The following is a 20,322-nucleotide window of genomic DNA, read 5'->3' as shown; positions in this document are numbered from 1 at the left end:
TTCATCTTCATCTTCATCTTCATCTTCATCTTCATCTTCATCTTCATCTTCATCTTCATCTTCATCTTCATCTTCATCTTCATCTTCATCTTCATCTTCATCATCTTCATCTTCATCATCTTCATCTTCATCTTCATCTTCATCTTCATCTTCATCAACTATGACGTACATCTTCCAAATTTATTTCTTTCAAATAAGACAGGTCGCAGATCATGTATCTATCATCCGTCAAAATTTCTACTTATTCACCATCTTCTTTGGCTAGAAAAATGCTCTTAAAAATGTTTTCGTTTTGTTTGCATCGCTTGCGCAGCACCAACAGTTTTATGAACATATGTCCTGTAAATTTAGAATTTTTTGAGTTGTGACTATTTTTGGTTTAGGGTGCGTCATGTATACATACATATGTATGCAAATTATTTCTATAAAAATTCAATGAAAACCAATAATACATAGGAAATCGAAACGAGTATGCATCCCACACAAATAACCTATGTCGGAACACGATACCGCACAGTAGCAGATTTTCTGCTAATTTTGTTCAAAAATGGCTGGTGGATTAAATTTTTTACTAAATTGAGAAATTTTATTAACTAATTTTTGAAAAGATTGTTAAGCTCGAGTTCGAAAAACCAGAATATTTATAACAGCGTATTGCTAAAAGTCGGATTTAAAAAAAACATCAAACTAAAAGTAGTTTTTTGCCTTTCCTAACATTCTTTGGATAAAGTCAAATTGTGGACCATTTAACCAATTCATATTTAATCCGAAGCAATTCTTTGTTGGTATATTTACAAACAATATTTTTACTAGTAATACATATGTACATAATTTATTTTTTTAATTTATTTTTGCTACTCTTCTCTCAACCGTTTCGCGTTTGCATAACCTTTTTTCGCCATTTCAATACGAAATTTAAAGTCATGAACTCCCTTTGACTCATTTACAAAATTATTATTTTTCAATTGGAACTTTTTTATATGATATGGTCAAAATTTTACTTCTACAGCATTTTTGAACATAATCTGTCTAAAATTTTCCACCGTATGCCGCCTCCAAAATAACAAAATAATTTCAGCAATATAAAATTTATTTCATGCCGCCTGCTGCCGTATTATTTGGCTCCACTACAGTTATTGCTTTCCTGCTGCTTCTAGATGTAACACGTGCCGACTATTTATGAGTTCATATGCATTTATAATATGGCCATTTGACATACAATATGCATGTAACGGCCTTAGCTCCTCCACGCTGAGTTTCAAATTCACTGCTAAACTTACCTTGTGGCCAAGTGGCTTCGGAAATTTAGCTGGCCTGCATGGCATGGCACCAATGTTTTGCATAATTATTAGGCTGTGCAATAAAATGTTATTAGAAACACACCACCGCTAGATAGCAGTGCAGTACATTATTGCCCCCAATAACAATATGTCCAAATGTACAAGAAAATATTATTCATACGACTGTATGTATGGCCACAAGGTTGCTACTTAAGTAGAATGTATTTATCTATTTGTGTATGTATGTAGATGGGTACAAATGTATGTCGTGTACGCAGCAAACACAGATGTTGACTTGGCCGATTTCAGAGAGTAAATTGCCATTGCGGTTGCTAACACTGCTACTCTATGCCTAATGCTTACACGTGTTTCTATTCGCCCGGCGACTATGTGAATGTAAACAGGAATTTATGTGTTTATATAGGTGGAGGTTTTTATTTTACTTTCCACTTACTGGCGTGTTTGAAGCGTTTTATGAGTATTTTTTTATTTGCTTGCCATACAGGATATTAACACTATATTGAAAATTCATTGGTCTGATGCGGTATGTTGACTTTTTCGCAGCGTGCGTGGTTTGCCGTGGGCGGTATTATATATTACTTTTATCTATGGATGTTTTTCTGTTAAAATCTGTGATTATTTTTTCAGCGTTGGTAGGAAAAGTAACTAGGTAGTGTCGTATAATATTTTATTCATCTATTTACAAACATGCGGCTGCCATCAGGCGTAACTTATTTTTATTAATACGTGGTTTTTTCTTCGAAAAAACTACGCCAAAATTATATTTTTAAATATTTTTTGAATGTCGCCATTTTTGGCATTTTTCAACACTTAAACCCAAATACACTTCAAATCAGCAACAAAAAATCTATAAGGTGAGGCCGGCCCCGTTTTTGAGACAAAATTTTTGTTGAACCGTGTTTTTAAAGGTTGAATAAATATTGATATTTGCGTTTAATGATTTGTCGGAACACACAAAATCGGACTACTATTACATATAGCTCAAGTACAACTGATTTTTCAGATATGAGATCTTTTGTTATAACTCATCCTTTTATGCAGGTAGGAACATGAAATTTCGCACTATTTTCATTCATTGTCAACCGAAAGCTTATAGTGAAAATAACAAATATCGGGGCACTATAATCTATAGCCCCATTCAACTGATTGTTCAATTATGGGGTTTTAAAACTTTTTTTTGGAGGGCTAACACCGAGCAATTTCGTGAACCATCTTTTAAAAATCGTCAAGATCGGTGTTTCATAAGCTATTTCTCCTATACCTCTGATTGTTCAGATATATGTAAGTTTCTGCGATACAACTTCTTTATGCAGGCAGATAAAACCATTAATTTGTTGACCGATTTACATATCGATCATACACAGTAGTGAAACTCATTTAAATCGGTGCTTCATAGCGTATGTATGTATATCTTCCATACCACTGGTTGTTCAGACATGATTTTTTTATACAGGTAAGTCCTATATCTATGTATGTAGTGAAGGTAAACATTTTGCTAAGACCCCAAACAACTATATTAAATTATGCGCAGAAATCGGTTAAGTTAAAATTTTCTGTTATTTATAGAAGGTATGCAACATTCGGAATTGCAGAAGACAGCACTGTATTTACTTATTCTCAAGTTATCTAAAGGGTTGTCCAGCCAAATATTTTGGCTTGCAGTCCATACAATCCGTACAAAGACCGTCCAAGAGTTTTGCAAGGCCTAATGGCTCTCCTTAACATGAATCGTCGCACACTTAGAAATCGCATTATTGATTAATTTGAGTTCGAAGGTGTAAATTCGGGACATGAATCATCGCGTGAATAATATGAAGAAAGTGAGCCTGAGCAAGCTGAAATCACGAGTGATAAAACCCATGAAATTAGTGAAGACATCGTTTTAAATCCCGATAATCGCTTGAATTCGATACCAAGAAAAACTTCCAGTGCGAATTCCTTTCTGACCAATCCTTTTTAAATTGTCAATATGATTTCGTGAAGCCTGGTCTCCATGGATTTGATCCTGTAATATGTATATTTGTATATTTGAGGAGAGATTGTTATTTTTATATTTCGCCGACTACATATATTCATCAATGAGCCTCTCTAGATTTTTTTTGGGAGAAACGAAGTTGGACTAATAGCCCTGAAATTTTTCGGTTTAACATGACCGATTCTATGCCCTTCGGGTGGAATGGAGAACTTCTGAGAAATCATAGGGGACAATATGTACTTAGTTGTTTGTAGGCGGGCAGTAAAGACTTCAACAAGTCCCGGAGGTATTTAGGGTTGGAACAACATTATAGCCCATTCCAGTCTATCATAACTTACGAGTTACCTTACGGTTTTGCCCACGAACGAAATATCGTAGGTGTCGTCGAAAGACGGTTTAGCTTTTACCAAACAATATCCAATGTAACATAGAAACAGAACTAAAAAGTATGCAATTATACGATAACATATTTGAAAAAAAAAAAATAGAAAAATATTTATGTAAATAATTGTAACAAACAAAGCCGCAAAGAGTTGTAGAAGTATCACTATTCCGGGAAAGTTATAACGTATAATGTATAATGTATAAATTTTGATACAAAGAACGTTGTATCATTACATGTTCACAGTTTTCCGGCATTTATTTTGTCTGTAGCGCAAACTAAAATATGGAGCAGCTTATACAATATGTAAAAATTATTTCCTTTCTGCGCGATAATCAACTCAAAAGCTCCACAGCAATTCATACTTTCTGAATTCACTCAGTTGCCTTAGAGCACGACAAAGCAGCACAAAAAAAATATTGATAAAAGTAGTCTTTTACTGAAAAGTTTATTTGCAACTATGTGATGCTATTTTTTATAGTTAAAGAAAACTAAAAGGGCGTGCCTCGGGCTATATTGGTTATTTTGATTCTGGTAATGGCTGTACATACATTTTTATTTTTTTTTAACTACTAGTTAGGCTATTCTGGCTCTCATTGCCTCATAAGTACTAAAGCGAATCGTTTAAGCGATACTGTCACGTCACACGCACAGCTTCCGGCACTCAACTTTTAATTGCACGGCTAATCACTTATGCGTGTAGTTGGCTATATATTTAGATAAACACATATAAGTATTTACGTGAATTATATTTTTTGATAAGTAATGAACACGAAACACCAAATGCAAATACATATGAACATACGCCATTCACTCACTTGCCTCAGGACACATTTTTGTTTTGGCTTTCGCCGTATTCATGTCACTACTCACATATCATAAGTATGCTATCCACGCTTATAGAACTGACTACCCTGCATGAAACGGGGCTAGTTTATAGCTAATTTATAACTACCCAGCAATCAACTACTTTTGAAGGGCTATGGCTGCAAAAAAGTGAGAACTGGTTTCCTCTTCATTAGACGGCAACGAACTTTTAGCTAACTACTTTTGGACATAAAATATAAATAAATAAAAATTCCTCATTTTTCTAAATTTTTATTTATTTACTTTATTTAACATTACATATTTGCTTACATGTTCTCTTTTAAGTGGTTCCATATTTGATGAAATTCAAATTATCAATATGATAATATGCAAAATCGATATTCCTTTTACTGGTCTTGAATTCGAAAAAGTATTTGTGAAGTGCAGAAAGAAAGGGCATTCAAAGTAATTTTTGTATGAGGATGTTTATAAATAGAAGCTTTTTTAGAGAAAACAAACTCCCTGTAATGTCTGCATGACTCCTGCACGACTTAACAACTCACTTAAAGTTAGTTTTGTCATAGCTAATTAAAAGTTATTTATTTATCAAAATCCCACAAAAAAAGCTAACTATAATTTGGTTATTTTTATCAATTGATAATTTTTTTCTGCAGGGTAGTAACATTCAGATGTACATACATGCATATGTATGTTTGTATAAAAGCATGCATTAGCCTTAAGCAAATATTTATTTTCTTTGACAGCTCCCTTATTCAACTATATGAACAAGTATGTATTCATCTTTTGAATTCCCTGTCCTGAATGTAATTGCATACAATTAGGGCATTTAATATCCCTGTAGTGAAATTAACTTGTTTCGAGCTGGAGAGGCTTCAATGAATATATCACCATATTAAACTCGATATAATTCTATTCTGAACGCAAGCCATTCATGAATTTAACATAACAATATCCTAGCAGAAAACTGGGATGACCTGCATTGCCTTTTCGTGACCGAAATAACCAATTGGATAGGTTATCGTTATTAACTAGAATTGTTTAAGGTAATGAGTACTTCTGTTGGCTGCTTTTTAGAAATAATATACTTGTATATCCTCAAGACCTACAGTAACTTCCAAATGGGGCCAAGTAAAGAAAAGGTCCGAATAGGCTATTACTATTTTCAACATAAATGTTACCCGATGCACTAAACCCTCTTTTCGAGTTTACCGAGGAAGCTGGTGGGCAGAGACTGCCGTAGTAAACAAATTTGGAAATTCTTCCACCAAATTAAAGGATCTTCTGGTCTGGGTATAAGGGGTAGCTGTAAGTATTTCTCCATGTTTAAATCGCTGCGTTTTTTCTTTTACGGTCGCTGTCTTGCCTCCGCATCGTTTGGCTATCCACATCACTACAAAAACTGGAATCAGCATCAGAGCCGTTTACGATTTCCTCAAAGCATTGCCATCCTGGTGAGCTCGCTTTTCAAGCTTTTACTAGAGTTCAATCTTTTTCATATGATTTAACTGGTTTATCCATCCTAAATGATTTATATTTTTAAATTAAATCGCCATCAAACCAGTTTTGAGATTTGTTGATGTCAGAAAAAACGAGTTTGGAAACGTGGGTCACAAAGTACTGAAGCGTTACGGGACGATATGTAAGCGTGTATAATATTTCGATTTTCATCAAATTTTAAAATAAAAATACTTCAACCACGCGGTTTTACTTAACGACGTTCATTGTTGTTTATCTTTTGTCGTTGATGTTTCTCCTCCATTTACCAAAAAGAATCGATAAATCAGAGTTGCAGACTGCGAAGTTATATTTTTAATACAGGATTATTTTACAACTTGGATTTCAGAGGAGAAATTTTTGTATGCTTAATTACGTATTGGATAGTTTATCTCGAAAAGCAGATAATTTGGTCGTAAGTATGTCGCTAAAAAAAAAAAAAACTAATATAACAGTATTGTGAAACTTATTAAGTCCAGCAGTATACCGGATATCCGAATCCGTCTCTAATTTTTGCATAGTATCCGGAATCCAATTATACGGCAAACGCTTTGTTAAAGATATCCCTAATTCCGACTTTAATTTTTTTGGAGCACCCCAATACACATACTTACTACTTTCTCACTTCATGTTCGTAATATCAAATTGTGAATATTTTCCTCACTGTAAGTATATGTTTATCATTTTATAAATCTTAGCGAACCGCATTTAATTAAAAAAAAAAAATATATATATAAAACTAATTATGTGACTCTTACCGCCGGTTTCACCAGCAATTTAAATGGAAAACGATTTCTTATTTTCAGTCAATTTCCATATCAAATTAAAAAAATTAGAATAATTTTTTAATTAAATTTATTTCATGAAAATGGCTGTTAAAGTATCGTAACGAGTCATATTTTCCTAATTTCATAAATTTAATTTTATATACATACATATATCGTTTCTTTTTTGAATCATTTATGTAAAATTTAGATGCCAATGTAAAAATTTAACGAATGGAGTGCTTTTCGATGCCATATAATAATTGGTTGAAGGAGCATACTGCTATTTTCTTAAATTTATGAATTTTTTTTTTCCATTTAAAAAATCAGTAAAAATGTTTTAAAACTACCAATAAAACACAAATTTTACTAACTAACTTCAAAAAAGGAAGGAGGTTATAAATTCTTGCAAAACGTTGTTATGCAGACCTGAATAGCCTTATAACATTATCGTTGTATTTAAGGTCACTTCAACTTCTCCAATCACAACTAAATTGGTTATATTCAGAAAGCGGAAAATCTTACCTGCTGAAATAACACACAAACAAATCAATACAGTACTCACATGTGGTACATTTCGGCCAAAATGACAAGCGAAACAGTAGTTCTTCAGTTTTTTTTTGGCAGCCATTGGTGATGAGTTCATCTCTTTCCAAGTTGTCTTCACCTACGCAGCGACAAATAAACTTGAGAAATTGCATGTGCCCCTTATACATTAAAATGAATTCAGTGCCATTGAAAGCTCAAGCATTGCAGAAGTTTCTCTTTTTCGCTACGCTTTAACGTCCTTCCGTTCGTAGTGCTTGAAGTGCTTCGCACTTTATCTGCAGCACTTTTGTTCATTTTTATTCTGAGATTGCGAAACCCATGGATGCCTTTACTGGACAGATAAGAACAAATGTTTCGTGCAAAGCCGTTAACAGGTGAATATGTGGCAAGACGAGTGAAGCGTTTGGCTGGGAAAAAAAACAGGTTTAAAAAGTTGATTGGTCGTTAATATTGATTATTAAAATTGATTGCTATGAAGAAGCTATGTTTTGTAGTTTGTATCGTAGCACCGCTTTGTAGTTCTTTTTTGCTTGCTGCTCAACGTAATGTTCCTACAGATCGTACAAAGGTCCTATAACTCATATAAAGGTATTTATGTAAATATGTGTGTATAAAGATATGTTTACTATAGTTAAAAATTAAAATAAACACAGTTTAATTATATTATTTAGTATTTGAAGTAATAGTTACGCGACTATGCTCAATCATGAATCCTATGTCTCCCCGATCATGCTCTCTGGGCAATCGGAGCCGACCCATGTGCGTCACAGAAAATTTGAAATTTTAGTGCGACTAGTTTGACACATTTTTTGATTGGAAGGTGCCCGATCAGGACGTCTTACAGTGGCGCCTAAGTGGGCATAAATCGAAAAATCGAAGTTGTCTGCAATGTGAACGTGTTTGATATTTTTGTAAAGGTAATTTATCCACTAGAAAGAATAAAACAGAAATTTTCCTATAAAATAAATGATATGCCGCCTGGAAGCCACTAAACTTAACAAATTTTATACTAAGAATTTTGAACACGTAGAATCCTTCTGTGCTAACGCGCATAGTCGAAAAAATCTCCCACATAAATCGACCGCCCTAATGTTCAGTATTTCAATTTCCAAAAATGTTTATCCAGTCCTTAATTTATCAAAAATATAGGTCCAGTTAGGTGCTATCGCCACTTTATCATTTTTGATAGATTTTAACTGCGCCACATACATTAACAGTTACATACATGATAAAAGATTGTCGTAAGCGCCATTTTGACGATTTTTAGTTTTAGATGCAGTTATATATATTTGGAAATAAGGTCTTTCGATTGGTGTTATCAGTTTTTAGATATCTCCTTTAGTTTTCGAGATAGTGACTACAATTTTTTCGTTAATTTAGTAAAAAATTAGTTAGTGATGCAGTCATATTAAACTAATCAATATCTTAAAAATGGCCAATATCCATTATTGGATATCTCCTATCATTTCGGAGATATTGAGTAAAAAGTGCCGTTAATTTAGTTGAAATTTTGATCACATTTTGTCGTATTTCATACAAAGTGGGTGCCAAATTGTGGACAAATTCGGCTTACGACAAAATTTTACTAAAGAAAATCCTTCATAAACAGAAAACTAATTAAAAATAAACATCAAAAATTAAATAATTTAAGAATTTTGTGAACTAGTAACATTTTCAGAGACCTTGGAGAAATTATTTCTTCGCGTTTTTGAGAAATCGAATTCCAAACTTTAATCGCGATTTCCCACAACCTGCCGAAATTAACATACGACAACCTTTTACCCAGGCGGCGATATATATTTATGAATATATTTGCCATGGCGTATGCGTAACTTACACTCTCCCAGAGATGGCTATTTTTATTATTTTTTCCTGCTTATTCACTCACTATTTAATGCCACAGTAATCTGTTACTTTTGAGATGCAATCAGTTGCATTATTGTTTATTATTTACCTATACTTGTACATATAAACCAGAGTATAAATAAACGCACGGACCAATACTTTTGTTAATGGAAGCTCAATATGGCTTTGTTTTTTTTGTTTGCCTGAAATTAATGCGCAAGTAATTATTGGTGGATGAGCGACATCGGTGCGTGGTACCACATGGTCATTTTGATTTTAATTAAAAACTCATTGTAAATCACATTTGTTGCAATCTGATGGTGAAAATTAAATTCCTATTAATTGCGCACTGGCCTGAACAGAAAACTATCTAAAGGCATCGAAGCCAAATGGTCATTTATATAGTGCAGCAGCATTTTATGCAAAGCGGATAGGTAAAAAAAAATATTGGATTCCTCCAAATTTATACTTCATTCAATGAGCTTTTCAACTGAATTTTTGAATACGAATTTTTCTTAACAAATCAAAGTTTCGAAATTTAAATTGCACAAAGTTAGCACCCTGATAACAATGTGCCTTTCAACAATTTTAGTAAACAATTTTTATTTGGACTCAGACCGGTTTTTTACGATGATTATTTTCATGGAAAAATCTTGCCATGTTAGTATAAGTTAGGTTACATCATGTAGGTTAGGCGTGTATGAAAGGTTCCATACTTCCACTAAAAGTCACATTTCCTCAACCGGAATTTAATTTAGAAATAGATGAAATTGTGGTCTCAAAGGATCCACAGGACTCTTACCAGGGACTAAAGATTATTGTTGTGTGTTTTATTCCAATACTTTTCAAATTGTCTAAATTCGATCTTGCTGAAAAATTTTGTGACGTCAACCTAGCTTTTCCCACCATGGGTTTTCCAAGCTCAGCGTTCAATCGAACCAGCTTGGGTGTGGCCGAGATTTAACTAGTAAGGACACGATATTTTTAAACATGTAGTCAGAACCGCGGCTTAACTATTAACTATCCTATCAACATTTGCATTCTCTCGTTCAATTCGGATTTTATTCGATGTAAGGTTTTTGGATTGTATGTCCGTACAGGAAATTGTCGCCAGTCTGCTTTTCTAGATTCCCAAAAATGCCGTGAAGCTTCTACTTCTACCCTAGTAAGAAACGTCGGTCACATAAAAAACAAGCAGTTAATAATCAACTCAGCTTCTGCAAAATAAATACTACCAAAATTATAAACATGTATGTTTGTTTTTGGTTATTGGCCTTTGAATTTTGAATTATGACAATTTCTAGCCCAGAGTTCTTGAGATCGAAATATCGACAATAAAAATTAATAAAACTAAAACTTAATAAATAAAAATTATCATAAAAATATAAATGTAGACTAAATGCCAAGCAACTACCTTGCATTCGAACAAGGCGATTTAAAAGCTTAAATTTCTCACACTTTAAATAAAGGTCCCTTTTATGTATGGCCATATGTAAATATAGATACACAAATTGTTCAAGCAAAAGACAAATAAGCTACAGCATCCTGAACTAATGTGAAAATTGCGGTACACCACAACAAAAGCAACGACGCGTTAACAGCAACACGCATAATAAATCGTGTGAACCCTTTTCACTTGAGTTACGATGCATAGTTTGGCATGAAAATGTTGAAGAAATTTTACATTTACTTTCAGATTTTTACGCTAAATTTAACATATTTAATATGTACATACATATGTAAAAATTTAACGAACAACAGCACCCATGAAGCTAATGGAGCGCTTAGCAGGAAGAAAGGATACAAGGAACAAGCAATTATGTGTATGTATACTTAAAAAGCATGCAGAAAAATTTTGGTAATTTATTATGTAGTTACACATGCATGCACTACTCTAGATTTGTATGTATGTATATGCATATACTGTAGCTAAGTAAATGTATTATAGCTAGACGGTTAAAAAAAAGTAGTTGTTCTATAACTGTCCTTTTTTGTGGATCCTGGTTTGAAGTTAAGCTTGAATTTTTGGGACTAAGTGGAAGTTTCGTAGGGTAAAAAGAATGTTTATATGTGTGTATATGGCTTAGTATTTCAAAAATTATTCGAATTGCTCTGACTTTATTTGACGTTTTATAACCCCACTAATTGGTTAGTTGATTAGTTAAGTGCCAGGATGTGGCCGAAAAAATTGACTTTCCGAACTCAAATATCTTTTGCATCATTTAAGAGAGCCCTAACGAAAGGTACATTCGATACCTTTAATGAATCGTAAAAGGAAGACGTTTTTAGTACAATGGGTTAGACCATTGGAGCTTTAAACGATTTAAATTTAATCTGGCCAAAGGCGGGCAATCACAAAGAATGTGACCCGAAGTTTCAATGTCTTCAAGGCGATCACACTAGACATATTAAACCACAGCCAGTTGTAGGTAGCTATTTATATGGATGTAATTTCTATTAAATAAATACTTATACTACCATCGTTTTTATTAAACGGCTAGCGGCAATGGCCCTTACCGCTTCTCAGTACTAACTGCGTTTAGAGTGTACCCACTCAGTAATACTGGCTCCCGAAAAAGACCAACTGAGACCCAAATTCCACGGTGGCCATATACCCAGCGCATAGTTACCATATTTTTTTGGCAGACAAAATTGTAAGCGCTCCCAAAACCCTTTTAATGACTTAATTTGGCGTAGGTTAAGATTGCCAACACTTCAGCTTGAAACACCATTCACCCGTCGGAATTGCAAGTTTGGTAAAAAGTCTGTCTAGCTTCAACTTCTTGTAAACGGTACAAGAACAACTTTTTGAGGATTTATGCAGAGGTCCTCATTGGTACACTAATGACTGCTTCTAAAAAAAATGGATGGACTTAACTGGACTAAACTGGCAAAGTATCGAAATTTTTTAACGTTTCTCATTAGATGAAGTAAGAGTAACTATAGAATTTAGGAAATCAAATATGAACCAATGACTCTCTATAAAAATAAAAATTAAGTGACGGAGATCCAATGACCAAAAGAACAGTTGGTCAGCGTAAATGACTAAATTTCCGTAAGTTAATCCGTTGTCTTTTGATCTGGTATTTTGTTAGAACAAAATTAAATCAAAAAAATGTTGTAGAAATGTTTGTTGAATCGCGTTAAGTCTTAGAAATGAGCCAGTGTGCACAGTAATGCACTTATCCCAGGTCAGCTGATGCACCAACTGCTACTAAATAGTACGGACGTGCTTAAAATTCTGACTGGTAAAAATGCTAAGTCTCATGACCAATTACAAACGCATATATTCCATAGAGCTGATCATATTAAAAAACCATTTCCCGAAAGTAAGGTCCCACTTCGTCCAAAGGGCTCCAATAGAAAGCCATAAGTTTCTTGTTCTCGAAAAGTGTGTAAACGTGTGCTAAAACCATTGTTCTTGAATTGAGCTTTTAGTTGGATTTCCGATTGTGAATGTTGATTGGAGATTTGATAAGACCCTTTGCTGTGACCATAATAGAACCAAGACAAGAAATTGTTAGAAAAATACTAGCCCAAATACTCGAACCAGCCAGCTTTTTATTTGGGACCTTTCAAGACTCTTGGGAAGTCGAAAAGCTTTATATCTAAATCCAATGCATCGAATATCATATACATATGTACATCTTTTCGTCAACTTGTGCTGAGACTGATTGCGAACTTTTGTGCTCGTAATCTAGCAACTGAATAGAAAACAACCCAAACATATTTAAATAAAACTTGAATAATACTATATTTACCAATACCGAAACGACAAAACAAAAAGCGTAACAAGAAAATATCTAATTTAGTTAGTAAAAAAACTTATCTATTAAACAGTTATGTAGGAACATTAGAGAGGGTCACCAAAAAAAAAAATTCGTTTTCCACCGAGATTACAAAATCTATTATATTCTAAGCCGTCCACCAAAATATTTCGGAAAAATACCGAAAAAGACCAATTTGAAAATACCTCCAAAAAGTGAGTGAAATATATGAACGTGGAAAGCCAGCTATTGAAAAATATTTAAATAAAAAATGTTTTTGAATTACCATAGAACAAATCTTGGGTCAAGTATATGCATATCTTTTGTAATAAAATATAGAAAAAAAATATAAATACATATATATATACATATTTGAACATTTTGTACCGAAGTCCTCTTTGCAGAATATTTTTAATACAATGCAGGAAAATGTGTTTAACTTCTCCGTTGGAAAACGATTAAAATGCTATCATTAGTGCAGTACAATATATGTATGTAAGTAAAAGACAGCTGTTGCACACATTGCTGTCATGGAGCGACTTTGCGGTTAAGTGTGGTAGAGATAGATAAAGTGCACCATTACAATTGCGTATATATGTATGCATGTATGTATGTATGTATATGCCGGTAATTTATAGAGACAAGGACTGCAGTAAAGTGTAGCAAAATGCAATATACTCGCTAAGAATAGATGCGTCAACCACTAAAAAAGCAGATGCTGTTACCACTAAAATTGTGTCAGCTTGAATACTACTTAGAAATAACATTTTATTACAATGCGTAACTGTTGCGGTGAGAGCGCTGGCAAAATGAAATTACGGAACAAAATATTGCAGTCGGTTTGATGTCAAATTAATTTCAAGCAAAATGTAGCCTTTCGTCAATTTGATATGTATGTATGTTTAGTATTAGAAGTGAGACATGGCGTATACGTATCACTAATGTCTGTGAAGTAGGCATGCAGCAGGGTAGGCTTCTAACAGGAATACTAAAGGGATACGGACCAGCACTCCCAATATGTGTGCACCGCAAAAAGCTCCCCAAACTTGGAAAACTCACCTCTAGACGCAAGAAATTCATGAAAATACATTTATTGCCCTATTCTGTGCATGACAATGCCCATCAAAGCTGTTGTTGTTACCCTAAACTAGCCCAACCTGACTAACTTTAAAATGTTAACATATATGTACATATGTAAGCTTCATAAAAAAAAATGATAATGTAGTCGACATCATTATCTTCCTTCTACATTCTGCTGGTCCTCCAATTTTTGCCATTTATCGGCATGATGATAACACAAATTTTTCAGGACATGATCTACTATAAGCTTTAGTCTGGCGTCGATCCCTACACCTCTTTTATTTCCATATGTAGCGAAGGTCTTGTTTTCACGTATGACTCAATAGTAGAAAGTTAGATAACCTGGCTGGCTTAGCCTATGTTGCCTTCTAGGTAAATTTATAGAAACTACTACTAAAATACATAAAAATCTCAACAGACAACACTCTTTCCATTTCGTTGAATGTTTTATTTACATTCTTAGAAACTGCTCCATACAGACATGATAGCTATTACGGTAGTGTTTCCAAACGATTGAAGAAAATTAGAAATCTCCAAATAATAAAAATCGTAAGCGATTAGTCTCGTCGAACTACAAAAGCTTAAAAGGCGCTGTAACCTGATGTCAACCCCTTGTAATTCTTCTCCCGTCAAATATTATTTTCTACAATATTTATGTATAATTACTATGATTTAATGCCTTTTAATATCTTCAACTTTTGATTGCATCTCTTAATTTATTATAATTAATTTGTATCGTGCGTGCGTGCTGTTATTTGTGAAACAACAAAAAAACAGTATAAGGATATCGCAAATCATCACATTTTCTGAATGCGTGTAAACAAATATGCCCGCATCCTTAAATCAAACATATTTACATACTCACATATGTATGCGTAGACAATTTAACCCGACTCACATCTGCATGCATATTAGCAGAGGTCAAACCACTCTCCTGTCTATTCAAATGCCAAAGTCAATAAATTTAAGTTAAGCGAATGTGTTTTCCAATCTAGCCTTTGGTCAACCCATTAGTGACCTTCGTAGGGTCTTTCGCCATCTATTTACCAACATTGCTAACAGCTGTCTAAGTTTTATTTTGTTTATGCTGTTCAACACACCACAGACTGAATATTTTTATATATACATATATGTATGTATGCAAATTTATCACTGCCCTGCAGGGAAAGCTACTAAATAGTTGTGAACTCACACAAACATTCTCATTTTCAATCTTAAACAACAACAACTTTGAATAATTCCTTTTTTTTAATCTCAATTTTATATGATTTTAAAATGTTGGCAAACTTCAAAAAAAAAATCATGGCCGACGAATTGAGAGAATGGTTTTACCTACTACTACTTTACTATATTTTTATCATGGTAGCAAAGTATTACATTTACATATGTTGTGAAATACTAGATTGCTATCAGTTTACGTTTTAGCTTAACTAGTTCACTTTCAATCCTTTTTCAATGTTAGCGACTGGCGGTGTTCTACAAGATATGAATTGTTCGCTTCTGCATCACACTTAACAGTAGAAATACTACATATTTAGTAGCATCATACCAGTTGACAGGATAGTGTGCCGATTGATGCCCCGTGAAAGTATGGCTTCCCCATTGAATACCAGTTTACGAACTTGAATCTATACCAACTAATTTACTACGTGAAACAAGTTTAATTAAACTAGTTCATAACGAACTGGTATGACTTCCATCCATAAAAAATGGTTCACGAACTCGAATTTGTGCATACTAGTTGTTCAGTTTTTCACTGTAGGGTGTTGCTTGTTATTGTTTCAATGTATTGCTTGTTTTGTTGATGTTTTCAGATTTGTGTTTATTCAACGATGCGTACGTGCCAACTAGTAACAACAACAAATTAAATTGCCACATATTTATTAGCATTGCCACAACGAAGCTGGCGGTAAACACTTTAGTTAGAGAATATCTCGGTTTACTCCTAGCAAATGTGGCTGTTGACGCCACCATTGTTATTGATGCCTTGCGATTAATTGCTCTTGTTGGCTATTTTTTCTACTCTTGTCGAATCCAGTTGAATTTATAACTATTTATTGAAACGCTATTTTTATATTTATTTAGTTGCACATATGTATAACTATGTATTCCTAATTTTATAAACGAAACATCAAAACATGTTTCATCCTTTTTGTGGTAAATATAAATCGTTCAGTGATAAATATTTTACGTATTGAGTAAGTGTGAAAAAATGTATATTGGCTGTGTATTGGAGTAGAGAATAAAATAAATATCAGTGAGCAGATCAATCACTATAATTTAATTGGCAAATTTCTGGTGCTTTTCTAGGAAGTAGTAGAATATTTTAAAAACAATTACATAGTTAGGGTTTTGTTTTGTATTTTTTCTATCAGCACGATTATTTTAATATCTATTATTAAATTTCGTTATAACTTTCATTTAGTAAAAAAAAAATCTCGGAAGCACTATACTGAAAAATATCGTAAACGGCCACGATAATAATGTCTATCTGGGCTGATTTCTACATTACAACCGATAGCCATGGTGACTACGGCTTTTTTGTATGAATTATAATTTACAAAACTTAAATCGATGTTTACACAAATGCCTTATTGTCGGATTCCTTGCAGGCCGCATGCAGGCAAATAATAAAACTCAACTCAAATATTTCTGGAACAGTTATGAAGCTAAAGTCGCATTTGACTCACCTTTGAGACTTTTCTGTTTATTCACTGAAGTCGAGGTTACTAATAATAACAGCAAATGACGTGCAGTATTTATCATTAATATATGGCACCCAAATATTGACAAGTTTTTGCAATTAATTTTTGTACTCTTTAATCTTAATATTTCTTTTTTATAAAAAGATAGTCTGTGACAAAATCCAAAAAATTTCACAATTTCTAATCAGGATTTTTTTTAGAAAGATTTTGAACATGCAGTTACAGAGCCCATTTATATAAACTAGGCGTGCCAGTTACTCTCGAAATACGACCGCTTTTTTAGTTTTTTTTAAGAGCCTTGTAGAGGTTTTCTGGCTTAGCCCGTCGTTTAAAAATCCGATACCTCAACAAACTTCGGTAACTCAACTACTATCGATAAATTTTGATAACTGTCCTTTTCGAGGTATCGATAAATTTCGATAACCCAAAATTGTATAAATCGAGAACTGGATCAACTCGATAACTCAGTTAATTTTATTATTTTTATTATTATCGTCTAACTTCAATAACTCCTTACATTCTGGTAACACGATAACATTCAGTAAGCAGTGATAATTTGATTATATTGACTTATATAACCTTGAAGTATCGATAAATTTCAAAAATTTTTATTCGATAAAACGACAAATCTCAGTAACTCAGTAGATATCGAAAACTCAATAAGTGGAAGGAACTGTATGTATTGCGATAACTCAACAAATTTCGTTAAAAGTATAAATAATGGTATGTAATTCATTAAATATCGATAACTGGATAAATTTCATTAACTTCACATATTTCGTAAATCCCATAAATTTTTATATCCTGGCTATAAATTTCGACAACCAAGTTTCTGTAGGTATTTAAAAAAAAAAACAATATTCTTGAAGCCAAACATACATTTTATGCAGTACATTATATGTATAGGTACTCCTTTGTACATAGACTTATATGTATTTACATGAATACAAAGAGCATTAATCTCCTTAGCAATCTGAAAATTTCGCTACTTTGCTTCTTGAACAGACGTAACTTTGGTTCGAGTAATTTAAAGCTAACTTTCGTTTGACTTGATTTAAAATCCCCTTTAAAATTGAAGCAGAAAAAAAAGCTAATAAAATAAACTGCTAACATTAAACAGCTTTGCAGCGTTTCGCTTGCTTTTTTAAGCAATCAAGATACCACTGCTACTATAAGAGCCAGCAATATTTCTTGACGCTACTTCGATCGCTCTTCTTCACTGCCGTTGCAGTGCGATGATACTGTGTGCTTGCGGTTTACTTCGAAGCATTGACCACAACCAGGGCTGCCAACTTGGCTCAAATCGTGCCATTTTTGGCCCTATTTTACATAAAATGGCACTTAATTTTTCAATTTGGCACTTAGCGCCAAAATGGCACTTTTCAAAAATAGTAATATTTCAATACATTTTTTGTGAAATCCTTTGCGTGTACTTCTTTTTCTCAACTAAAATTTTCTAATTTCTAAAGATTATTCAACTTGTTTATATTATTTCGGCATTGCAATTATTTTTTCGAGAAATGTGGTTCTTATTTTATTGCTAAATGGGATGGCACCATTTGTGGCACTTTAATTTTTCTATTTGGCACTTTTTTATCCTCAATATGCCACCTCATAGCTAAGGATAGTTGGCAGCCCTGACCGCAACGCTGACAGCTTGAATACCAAATTTATGTTAGCAATTGCTTGAAATTGAATTGAACATCTTAACATTGGTGGCTATCAGTTTTGCGTGCGCGCTATAAACAAAGTGACTGTCGATTTGAGCAAGGCGTGGTATGGGGTCCTTTACGAAAATTCAGCCAAGCAACACAATCGTATTGATTTAGTGCTCCACGATTTATGTATAAGAAGTTTAGGTGAGTGCAGTGGCTAAGGAATAAAATTAGGTTGACTGTTTTTAGTATTTCAATCTACATATATATCAATGTTTTCAGTGCGCATTGAAGCATTTGAGTGGAAATCGCAGAGGAGTTGTTAAGTTCAGTCAGATGGCTTGGTAATTTATTACATTAATATTACTGAGGTGACAAAAATTTATAACAATTTGCCTTACTGCGCTATAAAATATCTACTTGCATAGATGTGGTTAGCTCATAGTCTTTCTTAAGCACTTAAGCTGAGTTTTTTCTAGCTTAAGCAAAAAAATGTACAATTACTATTTTCAAATGAACCTTCTGTCAATACTGTCTTTTGCTTGTTTCATTTTAAGCTTCTATGAGTTGGCGGACTTAGAAAAAAAAACCCACAGAATCAAGCCTTTTGAAGCCATTTTGGATATCTTTTATTTAAAAGAAACTAATTAAGTTAATATGTGTGTTATGTTTTGGCCGAGCTTCTTCTCCGATTTGTGGCATGCGCCTTCATATTGTCACACAAAGTGGAGGGACCTACAGTTTTATGCCGACTCCGAACGGCGATTGTATTTTTATGAGAAGCTGGTTTTCATGATAGAAATACACACGAAGGTTTGCCATTGCCTGCCGAGGGACGACCGCTGTTAAGAAAAAACCTTTTTTCTAATTTTTTTTGCGATGTTACTTTGACCAGGGTTTGAACCCAGGCGTTGCGGAGTGGAAGCGCGCACTGCTTCCCACTACACCACAGCGGCCGACAACATTTTTAATAACAATACTAAAATAACTGATTTTAACTTTATGTTAATTGACTACATTCTAAACAGATGAAAGCGCTTTTCAAAAATATAATCAACAAAATAAAGCCTTCTTAAACACTTTTCGACTGACACCTATTCATATCAAAAAAGATTTCGATTAACTCATAAAATAAATTGATTTAAATTTTTTGTGCACGCGGCATCTCTTCTCCTGCAAAAACATGAAAACTTTGCTAAGCCTCACATTCTTGCAATATTTTTGCTAATTTATTAGTTAATTGATATTAACTTTGAAAAAATGTGGCAACTCTATTCAGGTGATATTTTATATATTTATCCGTGTGTATCCTAACTGTGCGCCAAACTTCATTGGAAAACATCCTGCCGTTTTAGCATGAAAGAGGAACAAACACACTCACCCACAAACTTTCACATTTACAATAGTATTTATGTAGGTGTAGGTCTTAGTAGGACTTCTGGAAGCACCGCACTTGCCATTTACAACCGCTAATCCTGTAAAAATTCCATCCACGCAAAATAAGTTTACTGGACAATGCCAAAATGCCTGTGTTTGCTTACCACTCCACTAAATATAAATTCAAACCAATTGTTTGCTAATAAAGAATTTTCTAGCCGGTTGAATAGCAATGAAGTAGCATGAACTCAGCGGCTATTGCGCCCTTATAACAAACGAGTATCTGCAATTTTCATTGCAAGTAGGTACATACATACATACATACATGTTTATTGAATATCCTCCGCGTATACTACTCAAAAATTCTGACCCGGAATAATCACGTACCTATAACAATAGTTTTCTAGTATCTTGATAAAAACATATTTTCCATAATTGGAGATAAATCCTAAAAACATTATTTATGCAAAAATATCTACTTAATTTATTTATTATTATTTTTTTTTTGAGTTTGGCCTCTTTTGAAGAATGCGTGCGTTATGTAGGTATATGCCATCAAGGCCTTTCAAAACAGACGTTTGTAGTTAGAAATACCATCAT

The sequence above is a fragment of the Rhagoletis pomonella genome, unplaced genomic scaffold (assembly GCF_013731165.1).
Source record: "Rhagoletis pomonella isolate Grant_MI unplaced genomic scaffold, Rhpom_1.0 Rhpom_scaffold_00007, whole genome shotgun sequence".
Taxonomy (NCBI): Eukaryota; Metazoa; Arthropoda; class Insecta; order Diptera; family Tephritidae; genus Rhagoletis; species Rhagoletis pomonella.
This window is presented reverse-complemented; position numbering follows the sequence as displayed.